A 13756-nucleotide genomic window follows, 5' to 3' on the forward strand; every position below is an offset into this window, starting at 1 on the left:
CACTCCATGTCTCGAAACCGAGGATGCTGCTCCGATGCGGAATGAGTGACCAGATATGCGTTTGGGGTCGTAGCCGAGACCTGAGGCGAGAGAGCGTATATGGGTGACAAATTGCGTGGTAGTGAGAGAATGGTTGTTGACCGGGAGTAGAGAATTTTCAGGAGATGAGCAATCGAGAACTGACATTAACTGTCGTAGGACCTTTGTGGGGCACCATTTATTATGAGTTTCGAAATACTGGACTTTGGTGGGTGGCCCTACCTGAGAGGTTTTAGTGAAAGGGAGATATAGCGTGAATCGGTCGTTATGCCAGACTAGCTGGTTTATGAATAACCCTTTAACCCTGGAAAACGGACTGGTGACTTCCCCGGGGCTTAGGAAACCATAAAACCAGAGGTACATTGCAGCTTTGATGACTGTACTGGTGTGGGGCCCAAAAGGATTACCATCTAAGGTTTTGGAAAGTTTCCTGAATAGGTCCCCAGAAACCGGTTGTCTAACCGGGCCAGAACCTGTGGAGCTTTTTTGGATGCCTCTTAGGGTGGCTTTCACAGCTTGCAAAGCAAAAAACAAGGCACTGTCTGGGTGTTTTAACATGTAGAAGTGTTGGACCCCTGCCATGGCATTATAAGCAGGATATAGATATCATTATTGACAGCTCTCACTACATGCACTCTCTTCTGTACAGTATTATGTGCAGTCCGCACAGGGAGCGGTCACTTTTCCCACACAGATTAGTACAGTGTGATGACACGCAATGCTATGTACACATATAAGTACACAGTGGGGAAGATTTATTAAAACTGGTGTAAAGTAGAACTGGCTTAGTGGCCCATAGCAACCAATCAGATTCCTCCTTTCATTTTCCAATGAAGCTGGGAAAAATGAAATTTGGAATCTGATTGGTTGCTATGGGCAACTAAGCCAGTTCTACTTTACACCAGTTTGATAAATAACATATATATATATATAGTAGGAAAGCGCAAGGGGCCGTCGCAGTGCGAGAGGTGCCCCAGGCCTCTACTGGGTTCTTGCCCTTCGAACTGCTATACGGCAGACACCCTTGCGGTCTGTTGGACGTGGCCAAAGAGGCGTGGGAACAACAACCCACACTGCACAAAAGTGTTGTTGAATACGTCACCCAGAATGCAAGGACGGATGGAAACAGCGTTACCTCTGGTTAGGGAGCGTATGGAGGCCCAGAGTAGGGTCTATAATCAGCAGGCTCGGGTCCGGAACTTTAACCCGAGTGATCGGGTATTGGTTCTAGTACCAACCGTAGACAATAAGTTCCTCGCTAGGTGGCAGGGGCCATACAAAGTACTTTAAAAAATTGGAGAGGTAGATTACAAGGTACATCAGCCGGGGAGGCGAAAGACGGAGCAGGTGTACCATGTGAATCTGCTCAAACCCTGGATAGATAGAGAAACCTGTACGGAAGAAAGCCCACGACCAGGGTTTCTAGGGGAAGCAGATTTGGTCCCTCTGTCTGAAGCAATGGACGTGGCTGCCACAGTGAAAATTGCTGACAGCCTCTCCTCTAAACAGACTCGGGAAGCCAGGGAGTTCGTTAGTCGGAACACGGATGTGTTCTCGGACCTTCCTGTAAGCACTTCCATAATCTGATATGACATTATCACTGAGCCTCAGGCAAAAGTCTGGTTAAAACTATACCAGGTAACGGCTGCTCGGCGACAAGCCATCACGGAGGAAGTGCAGTTAATGCTACAGCTAGGTGTCATCGAGGAGTCAAAAAGTGAATGGGACAGTCCGATAGTCTTAATACCCAAGCTGGATGGGACATGGCGCTTCTGTAACGACTTCCGCAAACTGAATGAGGTGTCCAAGTATGACGCATATCCTATGCCCCGGTGAGGTGAGCTTATTGATAAATTAGGCCAAGCCCAGTATTTTTCTGTGTTGGACCTCACCAAAGGGTACTGGCAGGTACCCTTTAAAGAGGCTGCCAAGGAAAAAACGGCTTTCATCACGCTAGAGGGGCTGTATCAGTACAAGGTATTACCCTTTGGTCTATATGGCGCTCCTGCCACGTTTTAAAGGCTAATGGACATTGTACTCCGTCCACATCGTTATCCACAGCACCAACTGGGAAAGTCACCTACCTAAAGTACAGGCTGCAGTGGACTCCCTTAGAAAGGCTGGCTTAACCACTAACCTGAAAAAGTGCATGATAGGGTTAGAAAAGACCAAGTACCTGGGGTATGTAATTGGGCATGGAATTATTAAACCTCAGGTAAACAAAATTGAGGCAATTCGGAATTGGCCACGACTGGTCACTACTCGGCAAGTAAAGTCGTTCCTGGGAATAGTGGGATACTATATGAGGTTTGTCCCCCACTTTGCTACAGTCGCTGTACCATTGACAGGCCTTTTAAAGGGACGCAAGTCAGTGACGGTCCAGTGGAATGAGCAGGCAGAAAAGGCTTTCTCCGCTTTGAAGTCGGCCCTGTGTGGGTCCCCAGTGTTGGTTACGCCCGACTTCAAGAGGGAGTTTGTGGTACAGACCGGTTCCTCTGAAGTAGGCTTTGGAGCTGTACTCTCTCAGGATATCAATGGGGAGGAACATCCCGTTGTTTTCCTGAGCCGCAAACTTACCAGAGCCAAGACTTGGTACAGTATAGTGGAGAGAGAGTGCCTGGCCATCAAGTGGGCACTCGAGTATCTCCGCTATTATCTGTTGGGGAGAAAGTTCCGTCTGGTGACCGACCACTCCCCTCTCAAGTGGATGAGCCAAGCCAAAGAGAGGAATGCTTGGGTCACCAGGTGGTTTTTGTCTCTACAGAACTTTAAGTTTTCCGTGGAACATAGCATAGGCAAGTTACAGGTAAATGCAGATGCCCTGTCCCGGGTACACTGTCTGGCGGGTGTTCACCCCCTCAGGGTTAAACAAAGGGGGGGGTATGTAGGAAAGCGCAGGGGGCCGTCATTGACAGAAGATATGTGTCATCGAGGTTCCTGGCCTCGGTGAGGTAAGAGCCGGTAATTTTAAGTGTCAGCGGCAGCTAGTGCTGACTGACACTATTGGTTATTTACTGTGGCTGTGAAGCGGATCCGGGCTGGCTCTTACTGTGAGCAGCCAAAGTGCAGGGTGAGTGGCTGTTCCCACATTCCAGGCAGGGTTTTGGTTAGGGATATAAAACCCAGCCAGCAGTCTCAGCTGGGTGTGGATTATCCTCCATTTAACAGTGAATCTGTGGAGTCTCTGTGGTTTGGGATCTGCATGATGTGTGCCGTACTAAAGGGCTGAGAGCCGCATTGCTGGGAAGCAGGCCCTAAAGCCTGTTGGGGACTGCTACTGCCAAAACTGCTGACAAGGTAAATGCTTTTTGTTCTGTGAACTTGCCATGGTGTGAATGAACACCAAGACGACGAACTGTCATTTTTGTTTATGTGTGATTAAAGACTTCACTGTTTAAGTGAAGTTGCTGGTCTGTTCAGCACCTGCGGATTCTGCAACCGACAGCGCGTCTTCAATATATGAAGCGTGGGACATGGCTGACTGAAAAATAAGGGTATATTAGAGTAGAACAAATTCTAGGAACTGTGCACCGAGGAAGTGGCGGAATTGGAAGAAAAAGGTGAACGTAAGATAGCCGTCTGCGTAGCTGGTGGCGAATGCGGATTTTATGTGGTAACGGTAAGCAGTGCGAGGGGGAAGACGAGACCCGTGGATGGTATGGAGAAGTGACAGGAGGAACGCTAGTGGGGGAGAGTGACGTGAACCCGGGAGGCTAACGAGACGTGAGAAACCAGGCGGGCAGAGCAAGCGACAGGCTGTGACCGCGAAGTGAGGAAATGAGCCTGCTGACGCGGCAGGCAGGATAGGCAAGAGGCCTGGAAAATGTGCATGAATAAACACGTGAGCTGGCGGACGTGACTAGTCGTGTGATCGAACAGCGAACCTGAAAGGCCGTGCCAAGTGATGCGTACGTGACCAGTGAGGGCCTGAGAGACGTGAATGGAGGAGTATGATTAAAACAGAGTGAGCCTGAAAATGTGACAGGTTCAGTATTGACTTAAACCATGAGGCCTGGAAGAAGTGCCAGGGGATGCAGAAGTTAACCCAACGTGAGCCTGAGGAACATGCCAGGCAAATATTTAATTAACCAACGTGAGCCTGAAGGACGTGCCAGGCAAGTATTAATTAAACAACGTAAGCCTGAGGGACGTGCCAGGCAAACGTACATCAAATGAACGCGAGTCCGAATGACGTGACAGACAAGCATTTAGACAACCAATGCGAGCCTGAGGGACGTATTAGGCAAGCATACACCAAATGAACGCGAGCCTGAGGGACGTGACAGGCGAGTATCAATTAACCAACGTGAGCCTGAGGGATGTGCCAGGCCAAGCATACATTAAATGAATGTGAGCCTGAAGAACGTGACAGGCAAGTATTAATTAACCAAACGTTGGCCTAAGGATGTGCCAGGCAGCATACGTACAACCACGTGAGCCTGAATGACGTGACAGGCAACGGGGGAACCTAAGAAAAAAATGCCAGACCCCTGCCAGAACCCCATTGGGGTATCATGAGCTGGGGTGCAGATCTGCAAGGTTTCGCCATCTACCATGAAGCATGGGTTTAAAACGTGTGTCCTAGACGCAGTGTCGGACCCACTGGATGAACTATACTGGTCCTGCATGTAATGAACTATAGTGTTTTATCTTTATTTTTTTTTCTTTATAGGTAACCTGCTCCAACTGCTGCTTGGGGCACGGTCCTACCAGCCACATAGTCATCAACCTGTGAAGCCATTTCACACGGCAGGCTATGACCTTGGCCGGCAATTAGACCACGAGGCTTGGTGAGGGGGACGCACATGCCCGCAGGCAGCGGTTAGAAGGGCGACTAAATTGCAGGGGTTAACGAACGCTGGCCGGATATGCGCTATCAAAAAAAAATACACTTTGGGGGGAGGGGAAACAAATGCAGGAGGGAAACAAAGCAGTAGCGGAATATGACATGTGCCTGCGTTGTCCCTGATGAGGAAGGTGCGGTGATTGACCTGACACAGCAACAAACAAACTCGCGGGTAGACCTCAACCACCTCCACACCTGGACTCCGCCCATGGGTGATCATGTGATCGTAACGTCATGGAAGATCCTGTAGATCACCCCGGCGGCTGCGGCAGCACTTGCCGGCATCCGAGTCACCCCGACGTGCGGTATTACCTGGTTGCAGGTGAGCCGGAGGAGGACAGCGGGAGGGAGTGGAGGTGGTGATACTTACCAGGAAGGGTGCGCAGGAAGGATTGCGGGTGCGGACCCTGCTTACCCCTGAGGCTCCGGCCACATGTGTTGCAAGAAATGCCGTGCAGGAAACATCACCCACAGGTACCGGAAATGCAGGTATGCCTGTGTGCGGGAGCTATGGGGAGCTTATGTAGCCCTATGCCCCTCCTACAAATATATATTATATTATATATATATTAGGGCTGAAACTATTACTCGATTCAATCAAGTAATTCGACACAAAAAATCATCGATGCAATTTTTTTTTATTGAGGATTCGTTTGTGTCTTCTGACCATGAAGCGGGAGTGAAGCGCTTGCTATTACTTACCGCTCCGTGGTCACCCGCCAGCCCATACCGCATTGCACTTTCAGCCCTGACACATCGTGTCAGTGCATGTATGCATGCACTATGACCCGAAGCTGTGTGACGTCAGGACGGCAGTGCAGCGCGTGGATAAGAAGACGGAGGAGCTGTGGAGCGGCGCCCCTGCAGGAAAGGTAAGTACTGGCACTTAAGGGGGCAATCTGATGGCACTTAGGGGGGCAAGCTGATGGCACTTAGGGGGGCAAGCTGATGGCACTTAGGGGGGCAAGCTGATGGCACTTAGGGGAGCAAGCTGATGGCACTTAGGGTGGCAAGCTAATGGCACTTAGGGGAGCAAGCTGATGGTACTTAGGGGGAAAAGCTGATAGCACTTAGGTGGGGAAGCTAATGGCACTTAGGGGGTAAGCTAATGGCACTTAGGGGGGAAGCTGATGGCACATAGGGGGGCAAGCTGATGGCACTTAGGGGGGCAAGCTGATGGCACTTAGGAGGGAGCTGGAGGCACTGGGGAATGGAGCTGATGGCACGGGGGGAGCTAAAGGCACTGGGGGATAGTGGAGCTGATGGCACTGGGGGGAACTGATGCACTAGAGCTGATCGCACAGGGGGGAACGAAAGGTGATGGGGAATGATGGTGGGGGTCTGATGAGTTTTTATAAAGAGAAACAGTCTATTAATTATTTTTTTCTTATTAGAGTACTCGATTAATCGTAAAAACAAAGGTAGAATACTAGATTGCTAAAAATAATCGTTTACTGCAGCCCTAATAGACAATCACAGTCTGCTTAAACTAATAACACACAAAGAATTAAATGTTACCATGTTTTTATTGAACACACCATGTAAACATTCACAGTGTAGGTGGAAAAAGTATGTGAACCCTTGGATTTAATAACTGGTTGAACCTCCTTTGGTAGCAATAACTTCAACCAAACGTTTCCTGTAGTTGCAGATCTGACGTGCACAACGGTCAGGAGTAATTCTTGACCATTCCTCTTTACAGAACTGTTTCAGTTCAGCAATATTCTTGGGATGTCTGGTGTGAATCGCTTTCTTGAGGTCATGGCACAGCATCTTAATCAGGGTTGAGGTCAGGACTCTGACTGGGCCACTCCAGAAGGCGTATTTTCTTCTGTTTAAGCCATTCTGTTGTTGATTTACTTCTATGCTTTGGGTTGTTGTCCTATTGCAACACCCATCTTCTGTTGAGCTTCAGCTGGTGGACAGATGGCCTTAAGTTCTCCTGCAAAATGTCTTGATAAACTTGGGAATTCATTTTTCCTTTGATGATAGCAATCCGTCGAGGCCCTGACGCAGCAAAACAGCCCCAAACCGTGATGCCCCCACCACCATACTTCACAGTTTGGATGAGGTTTTGATGTTGGTGTGCTGTGCCTCTTTTTCTCCACACATAGTGTTGTGTGTTTCTTCCAAACAACTCAACTTTGGTTTCATCTGTCCACAGAATATTTTGCCAGTACTGCTGTGGAACATCCAGGTGCTCTTGTGCAAACTGTAAACGTGCAGCAATATTTTTTGGGGACAGCAGTTTTATTTTGTTTAGTGTTTTACATATCGTAGATTCGCTAACAGGGATGCTAGCATATATCAGAGATTTTTGTAAGTCTTTAGCTCTAGGATTCTTCTTCACCTCATTGAGCAGTCTGCACTGTGCTCTTGGAGTCATCTTTACATGACTGCCACTCCTAGGGAGAGTAGCAACAGTGCTGAACTTTCTCAATTTATAGACAATTTGTCTTACCGAGGACTGATGAACAGCAAGGCTTTTGGAGATACTTTTATAACCCTTTCCAGATATATGCAAGTCAACAATTCTTAATCGTAGGTCTTCTGAGAGCTCTTTTGTGCGAGGCATCATTCACATCAGGCAATGTTTCTTGTGAAAAGCAAACCCAGAACTGATGTGTGTTTTTTATATGGCAGGACAGCCGTAACCAACACCTCCAATCTCATCTCATTGATTGGACTCCAGTTGGCTGACACCTCACTCCAATTAGCTCTTGGAGATGTCATTAGTCTAGGGGTTCACATACTTTTTCCACCTGCACTGTGAATGTTCAGATGGCATGTTCAATAAAAACATGGTAACATTTAATTCTTTGTGTGTTATTAGTTTAAGCAGACTGTGATTGTCTATTGTTGTGATTTAGATGAAGATCAATATAAAGATACATAGATCAATTCCTAAATAACAAATTATAACTCAATAGTCAGTTATAGTTCAAATAATACTCAATTTTATTAATACTCACAGAGTCATAACCATTTCTGGCCACACAGAAGATTTAAGAACATTTAAAATTACAATCAGACTGCGGGTATATGGCAATTACTGATACAAGTGCAACAGTATACATGGGAGAGTATAGTCAGTGCATACAGGATTTATTATTGTGTCCACATAATATGGTCACAGAATCAGAATTCCGATCCTGGATCCATGGGACATTAGCCTACCTACTGCCATACTAAAATACATATATCTTGCAGAGAATATTGCATACTGACCCAAAGTTTAGCCACAACCCGTCAGACTGTGCCCCTTAGATGAAGATCAGATCACATTTTATGACTAATTTGTGCAGAAATTCTTAGCATTCCAAAGGGTTCACATACTTTTTCTTGCAACTGTATATAAAACAACACTCTCACTTTATTCACCCCTGTGGTCTCAAAGTTTTTAGCTCATTCACAGTGAGTCTTTTTTCAAGCTATGAGCTAAAACGTTGCGACTAGTGTTGAGTGAACTTGTGTTTTTAGTTCGGCGTACAAGGTTCAGGTTATCTAAGAATTCCGTTATGTATTCCGCTACCACGGACCATAAAGGTCCATTCACATGTCTGCAACTTTTTTGTAGTCCGCAAATTGCGTATCCGCAAAACACGGACACCGGCCATGTGCATTCTGCATTTTGCGGACCGCACATGGCCGGCACTATGATAGAAATTCCTATTCTTGTCCAGACAAGAATAGGACATGCTCTATTTTTTTTTTTGCGGGGCCATGGAATGGAAGTGCGGATGCAGACAGCACATAGTGGTGCTGTCCGTATCTTTAGCGGCCCTATTGAAAATGAATGGGGCCGCACCCCTTCCACAAAATTGCAGAACGGATGTGGACCCATTATGCAGACGTGTGAATGGATCCTTAGTTATGGTCCGTGGTAGCAGAATCCATAACGGAATTCTTACATAACCCGAACCTGAACCTTGCACGTCAAACTTAAAACACAAGTTCGCTCATCCCTAGTTGCAACCACAGGGGTGAATATTAAAAAGTGTTTTTCTTTTCACTCATTTTTTGTGAGGCTGCTGTCATTTCTTTAAATTCTATTGTCCTGGATTTGTTGCCGGATCCATTGGCCTCAACCTCCATATTGATATTTGGCCTGATGTGCTGCCATTGTTATATACACTCACCTAAAGAATTATTAGGAACACCATACTAATACGGTGTTGGACCGCCTTTTGCCTTCAGAACTGCCTTAATCTACGTGGCATTAATTCAACAAGGTGCTGATATCATTCTTTAGAAATGTTGGCCCATATTGATAGGATAGCATCTTGCAGTTGATGGAGATTTGAGGGATGCACATCCAGGGCACGAAGCTCCCGTTCCGCCACATCCCAAAGATGCTCTATTGGGTTGAGATCTGGTGACTGTGGGGGCCATTTTAGTACAATGAACTCATTATCATGTTCAAGAAACCAATTTGAAATTATTCGAGCTTTGTGACATGGTGCATTATCCTGCTGGAAGTAGCCATCAGAGGATGGGTACATGGTGGTCATATAGGGATGGACATGGTCAGAAACAATGCTCAGGTAGCCCGTGGCATTTAAACGATGGCCAATTGGCACTAATGGGCCTGAACTGTGCCCAGAAAACATCCCCCACACCATTACACCACTACCACCAGCCTGCACAGTGGTATCAAGGCATGATGGATACATGTTCTCATTCTGTTTGCGCCAAATTCGGACTCTACCATTTGAATGTCTCAACAGAAATTGAGACTCATCAGACCAGGCAACATTTTTCCAGTCTTCAACAGTCCAATTTTGGTGAGCTTGTGCAAATTGTAGCCTCTTTTTCCTATTTGTAGTGGAGATGAGTGGTACCCGGTGGGGTCTTCTGCTGTTGTAGCCCACCTTTCTTTCCCATTTTGACATGCAGTTTGGAGTTCAGGAGATTGTCTTGACCAGGACTACAACCCTACATGCATTGAAGCAACTGCCATGTAATTGGTTGACTAGATAATCGCATTAATGAGAAATAGAACAGGTGTTCCTAATAATTCTTTAGGTGAGTGTATATAAAGTTATTCATGCAGTATATAAATATTTTGCTAGAGATAGTTGTGCATTGTGTGTGTGTGTGTGTGTGTGTGTGTATATATATATATATATATATATATATATATATACAGTACAGACCAAAAGTTTGGACACACTCATTCAAAGAGTTTTCTTTATTTTCATGACTATGAAAATTGGAGATTCATAGTCATATTCTAGGTTCTTCAAAGTAGCCACCTTTTGCTTTGATTACTGCTTTGCACACTCTTGGCATTCTCTTGATGAGCTTCAAGAGGTAGTCACCTGAAATGGTTTTCACTTTACAGGTGTGCCCTGTCAGATTTAATAAGTGGGATTTCTTGCCTTATAAATGGGGTTGGGGCCATCAGTTGCGTTGTGGAGAAGTCAGGTGGATACACAGCTGATAGTCCTACTGAATAGACTGTTAGAATTTGTATTATGGCAAGAAAAAAGCAGATAAGTAAAGAAAAACAAGCGGCCATCATTACTTTAAGAAGTGAAGGTCAGTCAGTCCGAAAAATTGGGAAACCTTTGAAAGTGTCCCCAAGTGCAGTCACAAAAACCATCAAGCGCTACAAAGAAACTGGCTCACATGCGGACCGCCCCAGGAAAGGACCTCTGCTGCGGAGGATAAGTTCATCCGAGTCATCAGCCTCAGAAATCGCAGGTTTACAGCAGCTCAGATTAGAGACCAGGTCAATGCCACACAGAGTTCTAGCAGCAGACACAACTCTAGAACAACTGTTAAGAGGAGACTGTGTGAATAAGGCCTTCATGGTAGAATATCTGCTAGGAAACCACTGCTAAGGACAGGCAACAAGCAGAAGAGACTTGTTTGGGATAAAGAACACAAGGAATGGACATTAGACCAGTGGAAATCTGTGCTATGGTCTGATGAGTCCAAATTTGAGATCTTTGGTTCCAACCACCGTGTCTTTGTGTGACGCAGAAAAGGTGAACGGATGGACTCTACATGCCTGGTTCCCACTGTGAAGCATGGAGGAGGAGGTGTGATGGTGTGGGGGTGCTTTGCTGGTGATGCTGCTACCACAGCATCTTGCAGCGGCATGCTATTCCATCCGGTTTGCGTTTAGTTGGACCATCATTTATTTTTCAACAGGACAATGACCCCAAACACACCTCCAGGCTGTGTAAGGGCTATTTGACCATGAAGGAGAGTGATGGGGTGCTGCGCCAGATGACCTGGCCTCCACAGTCACCGGACCTGAACCCAATCGAGATGGTTTGGGGTGAGCTGGACCGCAGAGTGAAGGCAAAAGGGCCAACAAGTGCTAAGCATCTCTGGGAACTCCTTCAAGACTGTCGGAAGACCATTTCAGGTGACTACCTCTTGAAGCTCATCAAGAGAATGCCAAGAGTGTGCAAAGCAGTAATCAAAGCAAAAGGTGGCTACTTTGAAGAACCTAGAATATTACATATTTTCAGTTGTTTCACACTTTTTTGTTATGTATATAATTCCACATGTGTTAATTCATAGTTTTGATGCCTTCAATGTGAATCTACAATTTTCATAGTCATGAAAATAAAGAAAACTCTTTGAATGAGAAGGTGTGGGGTATATATTGTGGGGTTTTGCTGTGGTAGACAGGCTAGCAGACGCAGTATAGAGGCAATCACAAAGTCTTTAATTTAAACAGTTCGGTGTTTATTCACACATAAGGAAAAATAAAATGACCGTTTATAGTCTTGGTGTTTGTTCACACAATGCAATGTCCATAGAACAAAATCTTCTTTTGGTTAGCAGTTTTCCACCTGCAGTCCACAGCAGGCTTTATGGGCCTATTTTCCGGCATGCGGCTCTCAGCCCTTTAGCATGGCACAAATTCACAGGTCCCAAAACACAAAACAGGTCCCAGAGACTCCCCAGCTTCTCTGTCAGATGGAGGATAAACCACACCCAGCTAAGACTGCTGGCTGGGTTTCATATAGGCCAAAAAAGACCCAGCCTGGAGCGTAGGGAGAACCCACCCAGCACTTTGGCTACTCCTAGTAAGAGCCGGCCCGGATCGGCTTTACAGCCATACTAACAACAAACAGTGTCAGTCAGGACTAGCTGACACTTTAAACTACCGGCTCTTACCTCACCGAGGGCAGGACACATACCTTCCATCAACGACGGCCCATGCGCCTTCCTAGAATATATGTATACGCTACCTGTCCAAAAAAAAAAGTCGCCACCTAAGCAAATAGTTATGAGCCTTCCATTGGATAATTACTGCATGGGCGATTATCTTTCAGCTGGCAACAAGTTATTTAACCCCAACTGGTACAATGAGTTGCTTCTCATTTCTTAAACAACCATGTCGAAAGACACATCTCGTGGTCGTGGAAAAGATGTTAGTCTGTTTGAGAAGGTTCAAATCATTGCATGCATCAAGCAGAGAAAACATCTAAGGAGATTGCAGAAACGACTAAAATTGAGTTAAGAACTGTCCAACACATTATTAAAAACTGGAAGGATAGTTGTGACCCATCATATTCGAGAAAGAAATGTGGCGTGAAAAAAAATCCTGAATGATCGTAATTCATGATCTCTTAAAAGTTTGGTGAAATCAAATCAAAGAAAAACAATAGTAGAACTCAGGGCTATGTTTAATAGTGAAAGTAAAAGCATTTCCACACGCACAATGAGAAGGGAACTTAAGAGATTGGGACAGAACAGCTGTGTAGCCGTAAGAAAACCACTAATCAGTGAGGTGAACCAGAAAAAAGGCTTCAATTTGCTAGGGAGCATAAAGATTGGACAGCAACAGTATGTGCTCCAAGAATGAGGTCAGCTGACTACCTGAACATACTGAATGACCAGGTTATTCCATCAATGGATTTTTTCTTCCCTGATGGCACAGGCATGTTCCAAGATGACAATGCCAGGATTAATCGGGCCTCAAATTATGAAAGAGTGGTTCAGGGAGCATGAGACATCCGTTTGACACATGGATTGGACACCACAGTGTCCAGAACTTAGCCCCACAAATTGTGAACGAGTGGTTCAGGGAGCATGAGACATCATTTTCACACATGGATTGGCCACCACAGTGGCCAAACCTTAACCCCATTAAAAATCTTTGGGATGTGCTGGAGAAGGCTTTGCGCAGCAGTCAGACTCTACCATCAATGCAAGATCTTGCTGAAAAATGAATGCAACACTGGATGGAAATAAATCTTGTGATATTGCAGAAGCTTATCGAAAAAATGCCACAGTGAATGCTTGCCGAAATCAAAGCTAAAGGCGGTTCAACGAATAATTAGAGTGTGTGACCTTTTTATTTTTTGTGACAGGCAGTGTATATTGTGGGAATTTGCTCTGATAGTTGGGATAAGCGGGTGCAGCACAGAGGAAAAGTACAAGTTCGTAATTCAAATGACTGTGTTTATTCACACATAAGGTCAAACAAAAAACACTCTTTGTAAGGTTGGTGTTTGTTCACACCAAGTAGAAAGTTTGTGCATACCAAAAAACGTCACCTTGTCTGAGGTTCTGCCTCCAGCAGTCAAAATGCAGGCTTTAGATGGGATGCTCTCCCAACACACAGGTCTCAGCTTTTCAGCCCAGCACAGGGCTAAGTTTCTACACCAGCACTCCCCAGAACTCCTCTGTCAGAGAGAGGTAATCACTCACAGCTGACACCGCTGGCTGAGTTTTTTATAGGCCAGTCAAGGGTGGAGTAGTCATCCACCCATCACTTTGACTACTCCCAGTAAGAGCCATACTAAAATAGCAAAGTGTCAATCAGCATTAGCTGCCGCTGACACCTAAAAATATTGGCTCTTACTTCACCGAGGCCAGAAACCTCGGTGACACATACCTTCC

This window comes from Bufo gargarizans, chromosome 1, assembly GCF_014858855.1.
Source record: "Bufo gargarizans isolate SCDJY-AF-19 chromosome 1, ASM1485885v1, whole genome shotgun sequence".
Lineage (NCBI taxonomy): Eukaryota > Metazoa > Chordata > Amphibia > Anura > Bufonidae > Bufo > Bufo gargarizans.